This window comes from Eumetopias jubatus, unplaced genomic scaffold (genome assembly GCF_037043125.1).
Source record: "Eumetopias jubatus isolate StellerSeaLion01/CBP00866 unplaced genomic scaffold, mEumJub1_p1.0 scaffold_6, whole genome shotgun sequence".
NCBI classification, from domain to species: Eukaryota; Metazoa; Chordata; class Mammalia; order Carnivora; family Otariidae; genus Eumetopias; species Eumetopias jubatus.
This window is the reverse complement of record NW_028274812.1, coordinates 104783115-104801622: the sequence shown is the minus strand read 5'-3', so window position 1 is coordinate 104801622 and position 18508 is coordinate 104783115. Positions and strand designations below refer to the sequence as shown.

Here is an 18508-nt window from a genome sequence, read left to right as displayed (position 1 = left end):
TGAGAATTCAAATTTGAGAATGTAAAAACCCGAGTGGTCAGAGGCAAGGGAGGAAAACAAAGGAGCTTGCTGTTCAAAAGCACTTTCCTAAAGGCCTCCTGTATTAATAACCCTGCAACCCCTAGGGTAAGGTCGATTCCGTAAAGATAAGCCAGTTACACTCATGCTAGTCTGCTTTGCAAACGTGGGCTGAGAAGAACAGCTTAGAGGCTGCTCCACCAGGAAATCTTTGGAGACTAACCCTGGACCCCCTCATTCACGGTCACCTTGCCATCCTTTCCCCAGTCCGAGAAGTTACATGTTTCTCATCCTTGAAATAATGACGTCCTCAACCTCCGTCCAAGCATAACATCTCCCAGGGAGTTGTGACAGTGATAAGGAAACAAATATTACAAATGCTCAAAAGTATTCCTGTAGCTAAATCTCACTTATGCTTCTACAAGAACTAACTCCTCCCTTCTTCCCTGCCTCCTTCCTCCCTCCTCTCTCTTTTCCTTTTTCATTTCTAGAAAGGGGATGTGGGGTAATGTAGGAGACAGTGAGAGCCCCCAACTATTGAATTATCTTCAGAGAGGAGTTTGTTTTATTTATTTTTAACGATTTTATTTTATTTATTTGAGAGAGAAAGAGTGAGCATGAGCACAGGCGGTGGATTGGGGAGCAGGCAGAGGGAGAAGGAGAAGCAGACTCCCTGGTGAGTGGGGAGCCCAATGCGGGGCTGGATCCCAGGACCATGGGATCATGACCTGAGCTGAAGGCAGACACTTAACCAACTGAGCCACCCAGGTGCCCCCAAAGAGGACTTTTAAAGCACTCAGATGTCAAGCAGACTAACATACAGTTAAAGATCTGGACTTTGGAGGCCAACGGGCACAGGTATGGGTCCTGATTTCAATATAGCCTTCTGGTCCAGGCAAGAGCCATCAAACTGTTTACAAGAGAAGCAGACCTAACTTCAACAAGTAGCAAACATTGGGTAGGCTAAGTCATCTCAGGGGCAAAAACTGTAGATTCCACATAGACTAAAGTTGTCTCTTCTTTGTCATCAAATTAGTTTTTGATGTGTTCTGTTAAATAGCCTCAGTCAGAAAGCTCAGGCTGCATCAATTCCACCGAATGGGAGGTTATCGTTACTATTTCCAAAACGTTGGGCAACGCTGGTTTAAACAAGTTCAAGTTTTCTTGACTGATTTTTCTGCTCCTTTCAGAGGCCAGTGTGCACTGCAGTTCTGTAAGAGGAGGAAGTAGTAGGTAATGTTTCTCAAATTTCTTTAGCCGTACAATCCAGTTTTTGTGGAGTGTATCAAGGGACCGGTGTTCTGCGGTATATGGCTTCGGAAACAATCACCAGTCATAGGAGATCACACCATGGCTAGTGCCTATGCATATCCTCAACAGCAAACCATTGCTGAGCCACATGGATGTTAGCAGGCTGGTTACTTAGTTGCCTTTTGATCCTTCTCTATGTTCCTCTGGATCCCCATGAGTCCCTGGGATCACAGCCTTATGTGGAGCTACCAAAGTTCATCTACTCAACTGAAAATAACGGTCCTTACATTGTGGACAGAGTCCTACAGAGAGGTCCATCCAGCCTTTACCCTGCTGAGTGCCCCCGTGATCTGGTTCTGGTTAAATTGAATTTTCCAACAGAAATAAAATAGGGGAGACTTTTTAAAAAGATCTTCTGGGGCACCTGGGTGGCTCAGTCGGTTGAGCATCCAACTTTTGATTTCGGCTCAGGTCATGATTTCAGGGTCCTGGGATCAAACTCTACATTGGGCTCTGTGCTGGGCATGGAACCTGCTTAAGATTCTCTCTATCCCTCTGCCCCTCCAGCAACCCCTCCTTCTCTTAAAAAAAAAAAAAATCTTCTAAGAAATAGAAACCAAGACAAAATGCCATTTGTCCAAACACAAAATGAACTTGGCATCCTGAGATATTCAACCACATTATTTTGTTACTCCTGCTAATGGGAGACAGTGCCCACTAATTGCCAAGATTGAATCATTCCATCTGAGGGCAGTGTTAGTAACAGATGCCAAACCAATTTACGGCTCTATAAACTTCAGAAATTAGAATACTAATAGATGCATGGGGCTTTCCAAACACAGGGATAATATTTCAATAGTAAATAAACATTGTTGCCAGGAAAATGGGTGTTTTTCTACTCCCTTGCCATGAAAGGAATATGGGCTCTGAGACACTTTGGCTTTGGTGAGAGCAAATATATTTCAGGTAGAAAGCACTCTGCTAGTAGGTCCCCTTTTCTCTTGTAGTTTTTAAGGTCAAGAAACTGCCCTTGACATGGACAACAGATTCTTCCCCTTGCATCTTACATACCTCAAAGTATTCCAAAGATAACAAAAAGAAGAAATAAGAGTGACAGCCTCCCCAAATCATATTATATACGTATATAAAAATAAAAAGTAGGTATATTTATATATGCATATATAAATTAAAAGTGTGTGTATTATAGCTATAATATGTGTGGGTGTGTTATATATATCTATAGGTATGGGTGTTTTGTATATGTAATCTCACCAAGGAATCTCTGAGGTGAAGGGGTAGAATTTCTGACAATACCAACTACCAAAAACGTTTCTATCTCAGCGATCAACAACGGCTCTTCTCTGAACTCCTAGAACACTTAACTGAACGTTGCTCTGTAATTATCAGCTCTCCACTAGTTAGTGTTTGCTGTTCCTCGCCCCTCCGGAGCACTTGTGAGCTTCTGCAGGGACAGTGGTAAACCAGAGCTGGAGGCTCAGTAAATGTTTGTTAGGTTGAGATATGTTGACCTTGGAGCCCTGCCTCTACCGTTATATCAGTTCGATGGGGGGCGAATTATTTAACCTCTCTGGGTCATAGTTTCTATGTATCTAAAACAAGCAAGTCGGATCAAATGACATCCATGATCCTCTGCGAACCTAAAGATCTCTGAGTCTCTGTTTCTCTACCTTAGGGTCCTCACTTGCAAAGTAAGGATAAAGTCTTGATTTAGCTCTAAGTACAAGCCATTTAAGCAGTTAGGGTGTCTCTCCCTTTTTTCCCCAAATCCTCCCCCTGTGACCTGTGGCTGGGGCCATCTATAAATGTAGGATGACAAGGTAACCAGCCATACGATATGTTTAAAGAATGCTCAAACGTCTTTCCCTTTTATGCCCTAACTCCTGTGACATGGTAACTGAAGTTCACCACAATAATTCCTTGTATTTTAGTGTTTTACATTTTATAAGATATTGCCTCACATATTTTCTTTTGATACTTATGAGTGCCTTACCAAGTAGGGAGAGGAGATATTATTCCTATGTCATAGATCCAGAAATTGGGACTCAGATACATGAATTTGCCTTACAGCACCCAGGGGCTATCAATTCAGCGTGTTCTCTCCACTGTACTCACTATCTGAGCCTAGGCATCATGGCTTACTTCGTAGTAAGTAAGCCTGTTCCTTGGGTGGGATGGGGGTGGTATTGAGGACTCATACATTCAGCAAACATTGCTAATGTCTCACGCATTTAAGTCCCAGGACCAGCATGATACCAGTAAATTAGTCCAGTATTGTCCACAGTGTACTTCATGAAACACTAGCATAATGAGGTTTCCCTGAGAAAAAGAAAATCTTGCAGTCAAATCAGTTATGTTATATTTATATTTAGAACACTTTGTGCAATGAAGTATTATTGACAGGTTTCTGCCCACAGACCCTCCTGAGATCCTGCTGAAAAGCAATACAGCAGTATGAAAAAGAATAATCTCCCAAGAATAAGAAAATGAGACAGGGTCACCAACAAACAAGGGATTTAGACAAACTTCTGGAGGAGAGAAGGCAGCTGGGAGCATATTGACTGATGAGAGATGACAGAGAAAGCTATAGCCCAGAATAAATCCCAAGGTGGCTGCAGAGGAGGTGGGGTCATGGTCCCTTCCAGGCCCCCGGAGAAGCTGTGGGCTTGGATGGGGCCATTGGGTGGAAGGCTCAATGTGGGGTTCAAGTGAAGTGACTCACTTGGAACAGCTATACTAGATGACAGCCACTGCCACCGCCAGTTGGAGGTGGCATTTACCTCCAGGCTCGCGATGGAAGGTTCTCCTCCTCAGGAAGCCCTCTGAGGAGCTGGGGAAGAGCTCATGCTTCCAGTGGGGGTGTGGCATCACCAGGGTAAAGCCTTGCTCCCTCCGGCATTTGGAGACCGACTCCTTTCCTGCTTACCCAGAAGCGAGGATGGTTGATTTGACCTCCTCTGTCTCTCTGCCTTCATCAGGTAGCGTGGGAAGCTTTGGAAAAGGAACATTTAGAAAATAAGACCAGAGTTATTAGGGATTAAAGAATGTGTCTGCCCAAAATGAAAAATCTAATCGAAGAGCTGGAGAATTAAGAGTTTATTTCAGAACACAGAGAAAAACAAAGACAGATAGTAGGAGAGAAATAACAAGAGGCAGAGGCCAAACCCAGAAGGAACACTATCCAATGAATTGGGGTTATGGAAAGAAAGGTCAGAGGATACAGAGAGCAGGGCCATAGCCGACACACCGCTCACTCAGTACCACACTTCAGGGGCCAGCCCCAGACAGGCAGAGTCCCTGGCCCCGGAGCTGGCCGCCAGGCTAGTGGCCCAGAGGAAAACAGTCAAGTGCAAGGCCAGGGGTACAGAGGAACCAGGAGGATAAAGGAAAAGAGCAGCAGGAGGTGCCGCTGACTTGGCACAGAATCAAGTGAGGAATCGAGCCATGTTCCATCCGTGTGTGTGCACAAATCAAAGGAGATGGAAGAGTGACGGGGGACTGCGTGGGGGACGGCCTCACTGTTCTCACTCACAACCGGAGGAGCTCCTCTAGATAATCTCCGAGCCTGGCATCATTAGCAAAGGGCCTCCGATCACACCCAGTCAATCCACTTTAATTGCTGAGGTCAGCGTTAGTGATTTCAGGGCACACATCACGTCTGATGATGTGCTGGGAAACACCAGGCAACGCTTGAGCGCAGTCTCTGTTTCTCTACTCCGTGAACTGTTTCCTCCAACGCGCCTGGGGCTGGGGTTTTATACTGTGGCTATTTTTAGTTGCTCGTCCGCAGTGGCTGCTGGGACCGATTGCCTCAAGAGGCTGACGAGAACTTCCGCCCCGGGGGAGAGGCATTTTGTTCTGTAATCTTGCCCTGAAGGGCTGTCTAGTTGAGATTTGACAATTTGCAACTCCGAGAACTAGATACCTCCTTCATGAAAGCCGAGATCAGGTGGCTGCCCTGTGTACTCAGCAGTCAGCAAGAAATGGGCCAAGTTATTTTGGTCAGGAGATCCAGAGTGGCCGTTCAAACCCTTTCGCTGAGATCAAGGGGACTGTTTTGCTTTGGGGTTGATTGATGCTTGGAAAGTCTTGGGTGAGGGAGGTCCAGGGAGGACCCCCCCCATGCTGATTTTTCCCAAGGGTCACCCAGGGTCTGTGCCCCAAACGACATGTTCCTTCCTTACCAGTCAAACAGGACACGGACTGGCATTCAGGAAAGCCACTTAAAAGACCTGGTTTGGAGATTCTGAGCTAGGTATTTAATCTGTGAGCCCTGACACTTCCTTCCCTGCTCCAAGATAATAGGGGCAGGAGTGGCCCTAAACTACCCCCCCCCCCCCCCGCTAAAAATCATCTTCCCAAAGCACAGTTCTGACCTTGCAACTTCCTAGTTCAAAACCCTCGGAAACTCCCTGCTGCAAACAAAATACACTTTATAAATCTTAACTGCTATTCCAGGCCTTCTTGCAGTCCAGCACAATCCCCAGGTGTCATTTTGTTTCTCCATGCTTCTACCTTCAGCCCCCCTGATTCTCCAGCCAAACTGTGTCATTGAATGTGCCCTATAAAAGTAGTTCCTACCTCCGGGTCTGTTATGGACTGAATGTTTGTGTCCTCTCAAAATTCATATGTTGAAGCCCAGAGTCCCAGTGTGGTTGTATTTAGAGATGGGGCCTAGAAGGACATAGTTAAGGTTAAAGGAGGTCATAAAGGTGGGGCGCTGAACCGATAAGATTAGTGTCCTTATAAGAGACGACACCAGAGAGCTCACTCTCCTTCTTGTGAGGACACTGAGAAAACGCTGCCATCCATAAGCCACGAAGAAAGCAGTCACCAGACCCACCATGCTGGCACCTGGACCTTAGATTTCTAGGCTCCAGGACTGTGAGAACATAAATGGCTGTTGTAAAACCTCCCAGTGTGTGGTATTTTGTTACACAGCCTGAACTGACTGATACAATACCCTTACATGTATAGTCCCTCTTCCCAGAGTGTCCCATTCACTATTTCCACTTGACCAAATCCTTCAAAGAAATTCTTCCTTTTCTGCAAAGGACTTTTTTTCCCCACTTTCTGACTGAGTAATAGTTACTTGTAAATATGAAATCTTTCCTCCTGAGCTGAAAGTCCTTGAAGTCCTTGATGTTAGTCATCTGTGTGTTGCCCGTAACAATCCAACCAGCATCTTTAACATGTGAAAAATGATAGCTGTCCTCTATTGATTGCCTTCTCTGGGTATGCGTGAAAGGCTTTCTGTGTTTAGTTGGGATCTTCACAATCACCTCACAAGGAAGATATTGTTATTCTCATTTTTAAAAGGGTGAAACTTACTGTATAATTCTACTTATATGAAGTCTCTAGAATAGCTTAACTCATCGAGACAAGAAGCAGAATGGTGGTTGACAAGGGCTGGGGGAAGGGGAATGGAGAGTTAGTATTTAATGGTCACAGAGTTTCTGTTTTGCAAGATGATAAGAATTCTGTGGGTACACAGTGGTGGTGCTACAGCATGACAGTGTGAATGTATTTAATGCCACTGAACAATACACTTAAAAGATGGTTAAGATGTTAAATTTTACGTTAGGTGCATTTTCCCACAATTTTTTTAAAATGGTGAAACTGAATCTAAAGTAATTTGCCCAAGGCCATCCAGCTAGAAAGGGAAAAGGCTTGGATTTGAGCCTTCTCTGCCCATTCTTTTTGTTTTGTTTCATTTTGGTGCATCTTCTTTCCCCTTTGCCTAAATGTTAGTGTTCCTCAACCCTCCATCCTTAGCTTTCTTGGATTCTGGGTTCAGAGTTAGAAAAAGATGGCCTCGGGGGACGGAGCAAGATGGCGGAGTAGTAGGAGACCTAGATTTCGTCTGGTCTCAGGAATTCAGCTGAATAGGGATCAAACCATTCTGAACACCTACGAACTCAACAGGAGATCAAAGAGGAGAGTAGCAACAACTCTCTGAACAGAGAAGCGACCACTTACTGGAAGGTAGGACGTGCGGAGAAGTGAATCCGAGGCGATATTCGGGAGGCTAGACGGCGGGGGAGGGGGCGTCCGCCGGCCGCTTCTGGCAAGTGCTAGAGCCGCGGAGCACAAAATCGGACCTTTTAGAAGTCGGCTCCGCTGAGGGACGTCGCTGCAGTGGCTAAGCAGGGGGTGGAATCCTCCCGGGACAGTGTGGTCTCAGGACCCTCGGGGTCACAGAAAGACCGGGGGAGCCTGAGTGTGCCAGAGCTCCCAGGTGTCGGAGCGGGGAAGCCGGCTGCAGAGACGGAGCTGAGGCGCGGGCTCTCAGCTTGGGGTGGCCATAAACTGTGATCCGCGGCCCAGTCGGGCCACTGCTCCTACAGCAGGGACCCAACAGGCAGCAGATCCGGGGAGACTCCCCTTCCTTCCCGGGGAGGAGCAGCGCGGGAACGCACCGCAGGGATCTGCTGGGCTTGGAGACTCCACACGGGGTCGGGTGCCAGAGATACAAACGCTCGGTCACAGGCCGGGTGAGCACGGAGTGCGGCCGGAGACCAGGGACAAGGGAGTGACTGCTTTTCTCTGGGGGCGCACTGAGGAGCGGGGCCCCGAGTTCTCAGCTCCTCCGGGTGGAGATTGGGAGGCCACCATTTTCACCCTGGTCCTCCAAGGCTGTATGGAGAGCTTGCAGGGAACAAAAGCTCCTGAGATCAAACCCGAGCAGCTTGCTTAGCCCGGACCGACAAGGGCAGGGCAATTCAGCCTCTGGCAAAGACATTTGGAAACCACAGCAACAGGCCCCTCCCCCAGAAGATCAGCCCGAACAGCCAGCAAGCCAAGACCAAGTTTACCGATCAAGGAGAACGGGAGATCTCCAGCGCTAGGGGAATACTGCACATAGAATTCATGGCTTTTTTTTACCATGATTCATTAGTTCATCAAAGTTAATTTTTGTTAACTGTTTTTTTTTCTTTTTCTTTTTCCCTTTTCAATGAACATCTTATCAATCTCTTTTTTTAAAAAAAAAACATTTTTTATTTTTTATTTTTAGAGTCATATTTTACCCATTCATAGTACTTACCCTTATTTTTGGCATATATATATAAGTTGTTCTCTCTTTAAAATTTTGAGATACAGTTTCTTCTAACAGATAAAAATATACCCTAAATCACTAGTGTATGGTTCTGTTCTAGTCTCCTGCCTGATCACATTCTCTCCCTTTTTTCTTTTTTTTTTTTAATCTTCTTTCTTTTTTCAAACAACTTCTTATCTTATCAAGTCCTTTTATAAAATCTTTTATAATTTTCATCTTTACAGTCATCTTCTATCCCTTCATTGTATCAACCCTTATTTTGTACATATATGTCTTTCTTCCTTTAAAATTTTAGGAGGCACTTTTTTCTAACAGACCAAAATACGCCCAAAATCTAGTGTGTGGCACTGATCTATGCACTAGCCTGATCATATTTGATCACATTCTGCTTTTTTTGTATTGTTCTGTTTTTGTTTTTATCTTTTTTTTTTCTTTTTTTTTCTCTTTCTTTTTTCTCTCTTTCCCTTTCTTTTCCCCTGGTTTCAGGTCTTTTCTGATTTGTATACAGTATATTTGCTGGGGACGTTGTAAACCTGTTAGCATTTTGTTCTCTCATTCATCTCCTCTGGACAAAATGACAAGACGAAAAAAATCACCTCAGCAAAAAGAACAAGAGGTAGTACCGTCAGCCAGGGACCTACTCAATACGGACATTAGTATGATGTCGGACCTAGAGTTCAGAATCATGACTTTAAAGATACTAGCTGGGCTTGAAAAAAGCGTGGAAGTTATTAGAGAAACCCTTTCTGGAGAAATAAAAGAACTAAAATCTAACCAAGTCGAAATCAAAAAGGCTATTGATGAGGTGCAATCAAAAATGGGGGCACTAACTGCTAGGATAAATGAGGCAGAAGAGAGACTCAGTGATATAGAAGACCAAATGATGGAAAGTAAAGAGGCTGAGAAAAAGAGGGAGAAACAACTACAGGATCATGAGGGCAGAATTCGAGAGATAACTGATTCGATAAGATGAAACAACATTAGAATAATTGGGATCCCAGAAGAAGAAGAAAGAGAGAGAGGGGCAGAAGGTATATTGGAGCAAATAATAGCAGAGAACTTCCCTAATGTGAGGAAGGAAACAGGCATCAAAATCCAGGAGGCACAGAGAACCCCTCTCAAAATCAATAAAAACAGGTCAACACCCCGACATCTAATAGTAAAACTTACGAGTCTCAGAGACAAAGAGAAAATCCTGAAAGCAGCTCGGGAGAAGAGATATGTAACCTACAATGGTAAAAATATTAGATTGGCAACAGACCTATCCACAGAGACCTGGCAGGCCAGAAAGGACTGGCAAGATATCTTCAGAGCACTAAACGAGAAAAATATGCAGCCAAGAATACTATATCCAGCTAGGCTGTCATTGAAAATAGGAGAGATAAAAAGCTTCCAGAACAAACAAAAACTAAAGGAATTTGCAAACACGAAACCAGCCCTCCAAGAAATATTGAAAGGGGTCCTCTAAGCAAAGAGAGAGCCTAAAAGCAGCAAAGATCAGAAAGGAACACAGACAACATACAGTAACAGTCACCTTACAGGCAATACAATGGCACTAAATTCATACCTTTCAATAGTTACCCTGAATGTAAATGGGCTCAATGCCCCAATCAAAGGACACAAGCTATCAGATTGGATTAAAAAACAAGACCCATCCATATGCTGTCTGCAAGAGACTCATTTGAGACCCAAAGACACCCCCAGATTGAAAGTGAGGGGGTGGAAAACCATTTACCATGCTAATGGACACCAAAAGAAAGCTGGGGTGGCAATCCTTATATCAGACAAACTAGATTTTAAAACAAAGACTGTAATAAGAGATGAGGAAGGACACTATATCCTACTTAAAGGGTCTATCCGACAAGAAGATCTAACAATTGTAAATATCTATGCCCCGAACATGGGAGCAGCCAATTATATAAGGCAATTAATAACAAAAGCAAAGAAACACATTGACAACAATACAATAATAGTGGGGGACTTTAACACCCCCCTGACTGAAATGGACAGATCCTCTAAGCAAAAGATCAACAAGGAAATAAAGACTTTAAATGACACACTGGACCAAATGGACTTCACAGACATATTCAGAACATTCCATCCCAAAGCAACGGAATACACATTCTTCTCTAGTGCCCATAGAACATTCTCCAGAATTGATCACATCCTAGGTCACAAATCAGGTCTCAACCGGTACCAAAAGATTGGGATCATTCCCTGCATATTTTCAGACCACAATGCTTTGAAACTAGAACTCAATCACAAGAGGAAAGTCAGAAAGAACTCAAATACATGGAGGCTAAAGAGCATCCTACTAAAGAATGAATGGGTCAACCAGGAAATTAAAGAAGAATTAAAAAAATTCATGGAAACCAATGAAAATGAAAACACAACTGTCCAAAATCTTTGGGATACAGCAAAGGCAGTCCTGAGAGGAAAGTATATAGCAATACAAGCCTTTCTCAAGAAACAAGAAAGGTCTCAAATACACAACCTAACCCTACACCTAAAGGAGCTGGAGAAAGAACAGCAAATAAAGCCTAAACCCAGCAGGAGAAGAGAAATAATAAAGATCAGAGCAGAAATCAATGAAATAGAAACCAAAAGAACAGTAGAACAGATCAACGAAACTAGGAGCTGGTTCTTTGAAAGAATTAACAAGATTGATAAACCCCTGGCCAGACTGATCAAAAAGAAAAGAGAAATGACCCAAATCAACAAAATCATGAATGAAAGAGGAGAGATCACAACCAACACCAAAGAAATACAAACAATTCTAAGAACATATTATGAGCAACTCTATGCCAGCAAATTAGATAACCTGGAGGAAATGGGTGCATTCCTAGAGATGTATCAACTACCAAAACTGAACCAGGAAGAAATAGAAAACCTGAACAGACCTATAACCACTAAGGAAATTGAAGCAGTCATCAAAAATCTCCCAACAAACAAAAGCCCAAGGGCCAGATGGCTTCCCAGGGGAATTCTATCAGACATTTAAAGAAGAATTAATACCTATTCTCTGAAACTGTTTCAAAAAATAGAAATGGAAGGAAAACTTCCAAATTCATTTTATGAGGCCTCCATTACCTTGATCCCAAAACCAGACAAAGATCCCATCAAAAAGGAGAATTACAGACCAATATCCTTGATGAACATGGATGCAAAAATTCTCACCAAAATACTAGCCAATAGGATCCAACAGTACATTAAAAGGATTATTCACCACGACCAAGTAGGATTTATCCCTGGGCTGCAAGGCTGGTTCAACATCCGCAAATCAATCAACGTGATACAATACATTAACAAAAGAAAGAACAAGAATCATATGATCCTCTCAATAGATGCAGAAAAAGCATTTGACAAAGTACAGCATCCTTTCTTGATCAAAACTCTTCAGAGTATAGGGATAGAGGGTACATACCTCAATATCATAAAAGCCATCTACAAAAAACCTACAGCGAATATCATTCTCAATGGGGAAAAGCTGAGAGCTTTTCCTCTAAGGTCAGGAACGCGGCAGGGATGTCCACTCTCACCACTGCTATTCAACGTAGTATTAGAAGTCCTAGCCACAGCAATCAGACAACAAAAAGAAATCAAAGGCATCCAAATCGGCAAAAAGGAAGTCAAACTCTCACTCTTTGCAGATGATTTGATACTTTATGTGGAAAACCCAAAAGACTCCACCCCAAAACTGCTAGAACTCATACAGGAATTCAGTCAAGTAGCAGGATATAAAATCAATGCACAGAAATCAGTGGCATTCCTATACACCAACAACAAGACAGAAGAGAGACAAATCAAGGAGTCGATCCCATTCACAATTGCACCCAAAACCATAAGATACCTAGGAATAAATTTAACCAAAGAGGCAAAGGATCTGTACTCAGAAAACTATAAAATACTCAGGAAAGAAATTGAAGAAGACACAAAGAAATGGAAAACGTTCCATGCTCATGGATTGGAAGAACCAACATTGTGAAGACGTCAATGCTACCTAGAGCAATCTACACATTCAATGCAATCCCCATCAAAATACCATCCACTTTTTTCAAAGAAATGGAACAAATAATCCTAAAATTTGTATGGAACCAGAAGAGACCCCGAATAGCCAGAGGAATATTGAAAAAGAAAAGCAAAGCTGGCGGCATCACAATTCCGGACTTCCAGCTCTATTACAAAGCTGTCATCATCAAGACAGTATGGTACTGGCACAAAAACAGACACATAGATCAATGGAACAGAATCGAGAGCCCAGAAATGGACCCTCAACTCTCTGGTCAACTCATCTTTGACAAAGCAGGAAAGAATGTCCAGTGGAAAAAAGACAGTCTCTTCAACAAATGGTGTTGGGAAAATTGGAGAGCCACATGCAGAAGAATGAAACTGGACCATTTCCTTACACCACACACAAAAATAGACTCCAAATGGTTGAAAGACCTAAACGTGAGACAGGAGTCCATCCAAATCCTAAAGGAGAACACAGGTAGCAACCTCTTCGACCTCAGCCACAGCAACTTTTTCCTAGAAACATCACCAAAGGCACAGGAAGCCAGGGCAAAAATGAACTATTGGGATTTCATCAAGATAAAAAGCTTTTGCACAGCAAAAGAAACAGTCCACAAAACCAAAAGACAACTGACAGAATGGGAGAAAATATTTGCAAATGACATAGCAGATAAAGGGCTAGTATCCAAAATCTATAAAGAACTTATCAAACTCAACACCCAAAGAACAAATAATCCAATCAAGAAATGGGCAGAAGACGTGAACAGACATTTTTCCAAAGAAGACATCCAAATGCCCAACAGACACATGAAAAAGTTCTCAACATCGCTCGGCATCAGGGAAATCCAAATCAAAACCTCAATGAGATACCACCTCACACCCGTCAGAATGGCTAAAATTAACAAGTCAGGGAACGACAGATGTTGGCGGGGATGTGGAGAAAGGGGAACCCTCCTACACTGTTGGTGGGAATGCCGTTCGATCCAGCAATTGCACTACTGGGTATTTACCCCAAAGATACAAATGTAGGGACCCGAAGGGGTACGTGCACCCCAATGTTTATAGCAGCAATGTCCACAATAGCCAAACCGTGGAAAGAGCCAAGATGTCCATCGACAGATGAATGGATAAAGAAGAAGTGGTATATATACACAATGGAATATTATGCAGCCATCAAAAGGAATGAGATCTTGCCATTTGCAACGACGTGGATGGAACTGGAGGGTGTTATGCTGAGTGAAATAAGTCAATCAGAGAAAGACATGTATCATATGACCTCACTGATATGAGGAATTCTTAATCTCAGGAACAAACTGAGGGTTGCTGGAGTGGTCGGGGGTGGGAGGGATGGGGTGGCTGGGTGATAGACATTGGGGAAGATATGTGCTATGGTGAGCGCTGTGAATTGTGTAAGACTGTTGAATCACAGATCTGTACTTCTGAAACCAATAACGCAACATATTTTAAGAAAAAAGAAAAAGAAGAAGATAGCAGGAGAGGAAGAATGAAGGGGAGTAAGTCAGAGGGGGAGACGAACCAGGAGAGATGATGGACTCTGAAAAACAAACTGAGGTTTCTGGAGGGGAGGAGGGTAGGGGGATGGGTTAGCCTGGTGATGGGTATTAAAGAGGGCACATTCTGCATGGAGCACTGGGTGTTATGAACAAACAATGAATCATGGAACACTACACCAAAACAAATTATGTAATATATGGTGATTAACATAACAATAAAAAAATTAAAGAAAAAAAGAAAAAGATGGCCTCGCTAGGCCAACAAAGTAGAACAATGTACCCCCTTCCTACAGAAGCAGCCCTACAGACAACTGGTTTCTTGGGTAGACTTGGTTGGATGCCAGCCCTACCTCCCTTAGCCAAGCACCCTTGCATGAGGTACAACCTACATAATTAGTGATGTGTGGAATGGGCTGTCCCAGCTTATGAGAGCCAACTGTGTTATGAGAGCCAACATCTCCTCCCAACTTGCTGTTCAGTGATGCCACACTGGCAGCTTGAAATTGGCTTCGGTGGGAATATTTGTACTATGGAGACAAGCAAATACTAAAAATTAAGACTTTTCTCCCCAGAGAACCTGTTGCTAATCGTTTACCAGCACACCATTATGAACAATGTGCATACTGACTTTATTGGGGTCTTTACTCTCTTGGTATGAACTTCTTTACACCAATTACTACAGCTGTTATTTCTACATGCCAGTGATATCTCTCCAGCTAATCTTGTTCCTCTTTCTACACCCATATGTCTGTCTGCCTATTGGACACATCAACCTATATAAGCCAAGGCACATTAAAATGTTGAAAACACCTCCCTTCACCCAAACTTTCTCCTCGTTAGTCTATAGTGTCACATTCCACATGGTCTTCCACATCCAAATAGGTACTCAGTCTCAGATGTTCTATCCCCTAAATAATTTTCACTGACTGCTTGTTTTTCATTGTTCTTTGTATTAGTATGACTCTCATCACCTCTCACTTGTGATATAATGTTGACTGTTCGTCTTAGCCAGCTAACTGGTCTACCAGCTTTCATCCTCCTTATTGTATCAGAGTTTCATAGCTATTCAAATGTAATCAATCACTATTCTGCTTAATTTTTCATGACTCCCCATTAACCACAAGGTAAAATCCAACTTTCTTTGTTCAGCACACAAAACTTTCCACAGTAGGGCCCTAAGCTTCATTTTGAGTATCATTTACTCACTACTTCTTGTAACACAATCTCTGAACCACTAGCTGATTCCAAATACCTTCAGACTATTGCCACTGCTACCAGCCTACCTTCCTCTTCCCTGCCCAAACTGGGCTCCTACGACCTTTAGAATCCAGGTCATGTGCTGAACTGTGAAATCTTCCTGGGCCTCCTGCCTCCTCCCGAATGATCAACCACTCTTTTGCTGCACCTTGTCACCTTGCATGGTCAAGGAGTGTGAGTGTGTGTGTGTGTGTGTGTGTGTGTGTGTGTGTTACTCTTCCCACCTATGTTGAGTGTTTGTGAGATTCTTGTTCATTTTTATCATTTTAGTACCTAGTAGAATTCCTGGCCTATAGTAGATGCTAAATATAAATTACCTGGAGACACAAATTTAAATTAAAGTAAAATGATCTCTGTTCTTAACGATTAGAAAATTTAGAAAGAATTTTCCATCTATTGAGCCCATGCCACATATCTGTGATTCAGTTAAGCACTTCACTCTCCATAACAAGCCTCTGTCGTGCATATCATACCATATTCTCCAAATAGAGATATTGGCTATCAGGGATGTCAATCAATTTCCTTCAAGGTTAAAGAGTTAGTAAATAATACATCTGATATTTGAACTCCATTCTAACTTTAAATTCCATGCTTTTCCCACTACTCCAAGATTTCCTTTAACAAGGAAAACCTTTGTGGGAGCAAGCAGTGATGACTGAATGTCATGGGGGCAATATCTGGAATATGTGCAAAATGCCACGGCACAGCCTGGACAGAGCCACTGGGTCTGAGAGGGAGGGGACCAGGGAAGTCTTTTTACTAAGGAGGTGAACTTGGCTCTGTGATAGATATTGCAAAGGGGCTCAAATCAAATCTTTCCAAACCCTCCTGGCATTGCTTCCTGTACTATAGAGACACCCACCCCCCAAAAAAAATTGTATTTCTTAGACTCCCTTGCAGCTATGGTCTAGATGTGCTCATTTCCACTAAACAAATGCATTATGTATGAGGACAGATTGGGCAGAAGTGAGTATCGTGTAGTACAGTGTGCATGGAATGTGAGATCTTATAGTAAGCACTGTGGCGGAGTTGCTGCATTCTCTGGGCTGCAGGTCTGGTGGAAGGCTTAGTTCCTCGCCCTAGTGTCACAGATGCCAGCAGCAGGAACAGCAGCAGTGGGGTTTCTTCTAGAACCATCCCAAGGTATGGTTCCGGGTTTCCCCAGGCTGCTTTGTCTCTGGATGTGTAGCACTTAAGCCTGGCCTGGTCTCTCCCAGAGAAATCTGTGAATTTCCTAACGCTCTGTAATAAATCCTTCTCTGCTTAAACTGCTAGAGTGGATTCTCTTGTCTGCAACTAAGACCATTTACAAATACAAGCACAGTCATGGACAATTATTAGCTTGTTCCCCCATTTTCCTGGAGAGATTATTACAGAAGTGTGCAGCCTGTCTTAGCTATTTCAAGAACAAGGCCACACTGTACATTACTTAGCAATTTGAGCTCAGTGTTAGGGTTTAAAACAGATACACATTTGTGTTATTTGTATTATTTTCATTTGTTTTTGTGTTTAAATTAATTCAGAAGGTATGATATTGTCCCTATAGGCAGAGTCAGTTCAGGCTGGAGGAAATCTTGCCTCCTTCTTCATGTGACATTAGCCTGAGGAGTTGAGTAGCAGCAATGTGGCTCCTTCTAGAGCAGGTGATAATAAGTCCAACTTGCCCGGATACTTGAGTGAGCTCCCACTGCATGCCAGGAATTGAGTCAGATAACCAGTTTAATCTTCCAAGCAAGTCTGTGACATGGGCAGGGATGGAAAATGAGGCTCCAAGAGGTGAAGAGATTTACCCTAGTTCAACTAGTTTATAAATGACCTCATTGGGACGAGAGCTGGGGTTTGACTCAGAAGTCCACGGCCTTCCCAGGCTGCCGGTCTGCTCGCAGTGGGAGCGAGGAAGCAAAGCAGGATTGTCATCCCTCTTGCCCTAAAACAAGATGCTTATTGGAAAGAAAAGCCCCAGCAACACGGGGGAGAAGGTCATTGAGGGGGAAGTGGCAGGCACGGTTTGTCATTTATGCAAGAGCATTACCCTTCGACCTTCCTGAACATATCCCTGCTTTTTCCAGGTGCTGAGGGAGCTGCTTGACCTTCTGGAAGGTGGATCCAGCCCCTGTTCTACAGTGTGCCCTCTCCCGTATGACTGAGAAGAAGGGAGGGCTGCTATAGACCTCACCATGGAGTTGGTTGACCTCACCCCAATAGCCAGTCTCCTGGGCTCTCACCACACATGAAAAATAAACCCTACTGTTAAAACCACTGTCATGGTTCCTATAACAAGCAGACAGAGCCCTTCCAGCTCATATGGCAGTTTGCAATTTATAGGAAATCTTATAAGTGTTATGATGGGGTCACAATAAGACATGAACAGGAGCCCACCCAGAAGGCAAGGCTTGGAAGTTCTATTCCTTCCTCATCTCAAGCCATGAAACCACTGAGAACCTGGGGAAACCAGAATCACCTCATCATCACATCTCAGTCAGCATGCTCTCCAAAATCATTACAGTGCACAGCTCCCTCACATCTGGGAGTGATGACTCTTCCTGCCAATCATAATTCAGATGGAGTTCAAGGTTGTTTTTGCCAGGGGAGCTGTGTCCTGAGATTGTAAGGACAAGGCAAGGCTCCACAAAGTTCCTCTGCATTTCCTAAGGTCTTGTTCTCTTAGGAGAACCAAAGAAATGATAGACTGGTCTTTTTAACTCTTTGGCAGCAGGAACTGTGCCCCTGTTGTTCACCACTGGATCCCCAACATCTGGCACTAAGCCAGGCACAGAGGAGACACTGATCCTTACCTGCTACCCCAGTGCCCACATTTCCTTCAAAGTTTAAGACCTGCTTCCTCCATGAAGCCTTCCCAGATAAATCCAATCCTCATTCATCTCTGAATGCCTTCTGTGCTTACCTGGTACGGTGCATCATATGTTCTAGAAACTGTTTCTCTAAGTCAATTATCATATGGTTTCACTTATTTGTGGAACATGAGGAACAGCATGGAGGACATCAGGAGAAGGAAGGGAAAAATGAAGGGGGTGGAAATCGGAGGGGGAGACGAACCATGGGAGACGATGGACTCTGAGAAACAAACAGGGTTTTAGAGGAAAGGGGGGTGGGGGGATGGGTTAGCCGGTGATGGGTATTAAGGAGGGCACGTACTGCATGGAGCACTGGGTGTTATACGAAAACAATGGATCGTGGATCACCACATCAAAAACTAATGATGTATTGTATGGTGACTAACATAACATAATAAATTTTTTTTTAAATGCAAAAAAAAAAAAAGAAACTGTTTCTCTTGTATTAATTTCGAAATGCTTCACAGTGTTCATCCTTCTCCCTGAGCCAGCTGGTCACAGTCTCACAGAAAGAAGCCCATCTTAGA

General features: G+C 43.5%; 1 protein-coding gene and 1 pseudogene across 2 annotated transcripts in view; one reads left to right on the top strand and one right to left on the bottom strand.

Annotated features, from left to right (window-relative positions):
• The window catches only part of CLIC5 (CLIC family member 5), a 164184-nt gene that overhangs the window by 127040 nt on the left and 18636 nt on the right, over nt 1-18508 (bottom strand). Inside the window, exon 1 of one of the 2 annotated variants that reach the window (XM_088023950.1) lies at nt 7267-7348. The exons of the other annotated variant lie outside the window; for it this stretch is intronic. The gene's annotated coding sequence lies outside the window, so the exon portion shown is untranslated. Of the gene's footprint in view, nt 1-7266; nt 7349-18508 lie in introns of those variants that run through there. 2 annotated transcript variants of the gene reach the window in all.
• The window catches only part of LOC114204589 (10 kDa heat shock protein, mitochondrial pseudogene), a 31647-nt pseudogene that overhangs the window by 8344 nt on the left and 4795 nt on the right, over nt 1-18508 (top strand).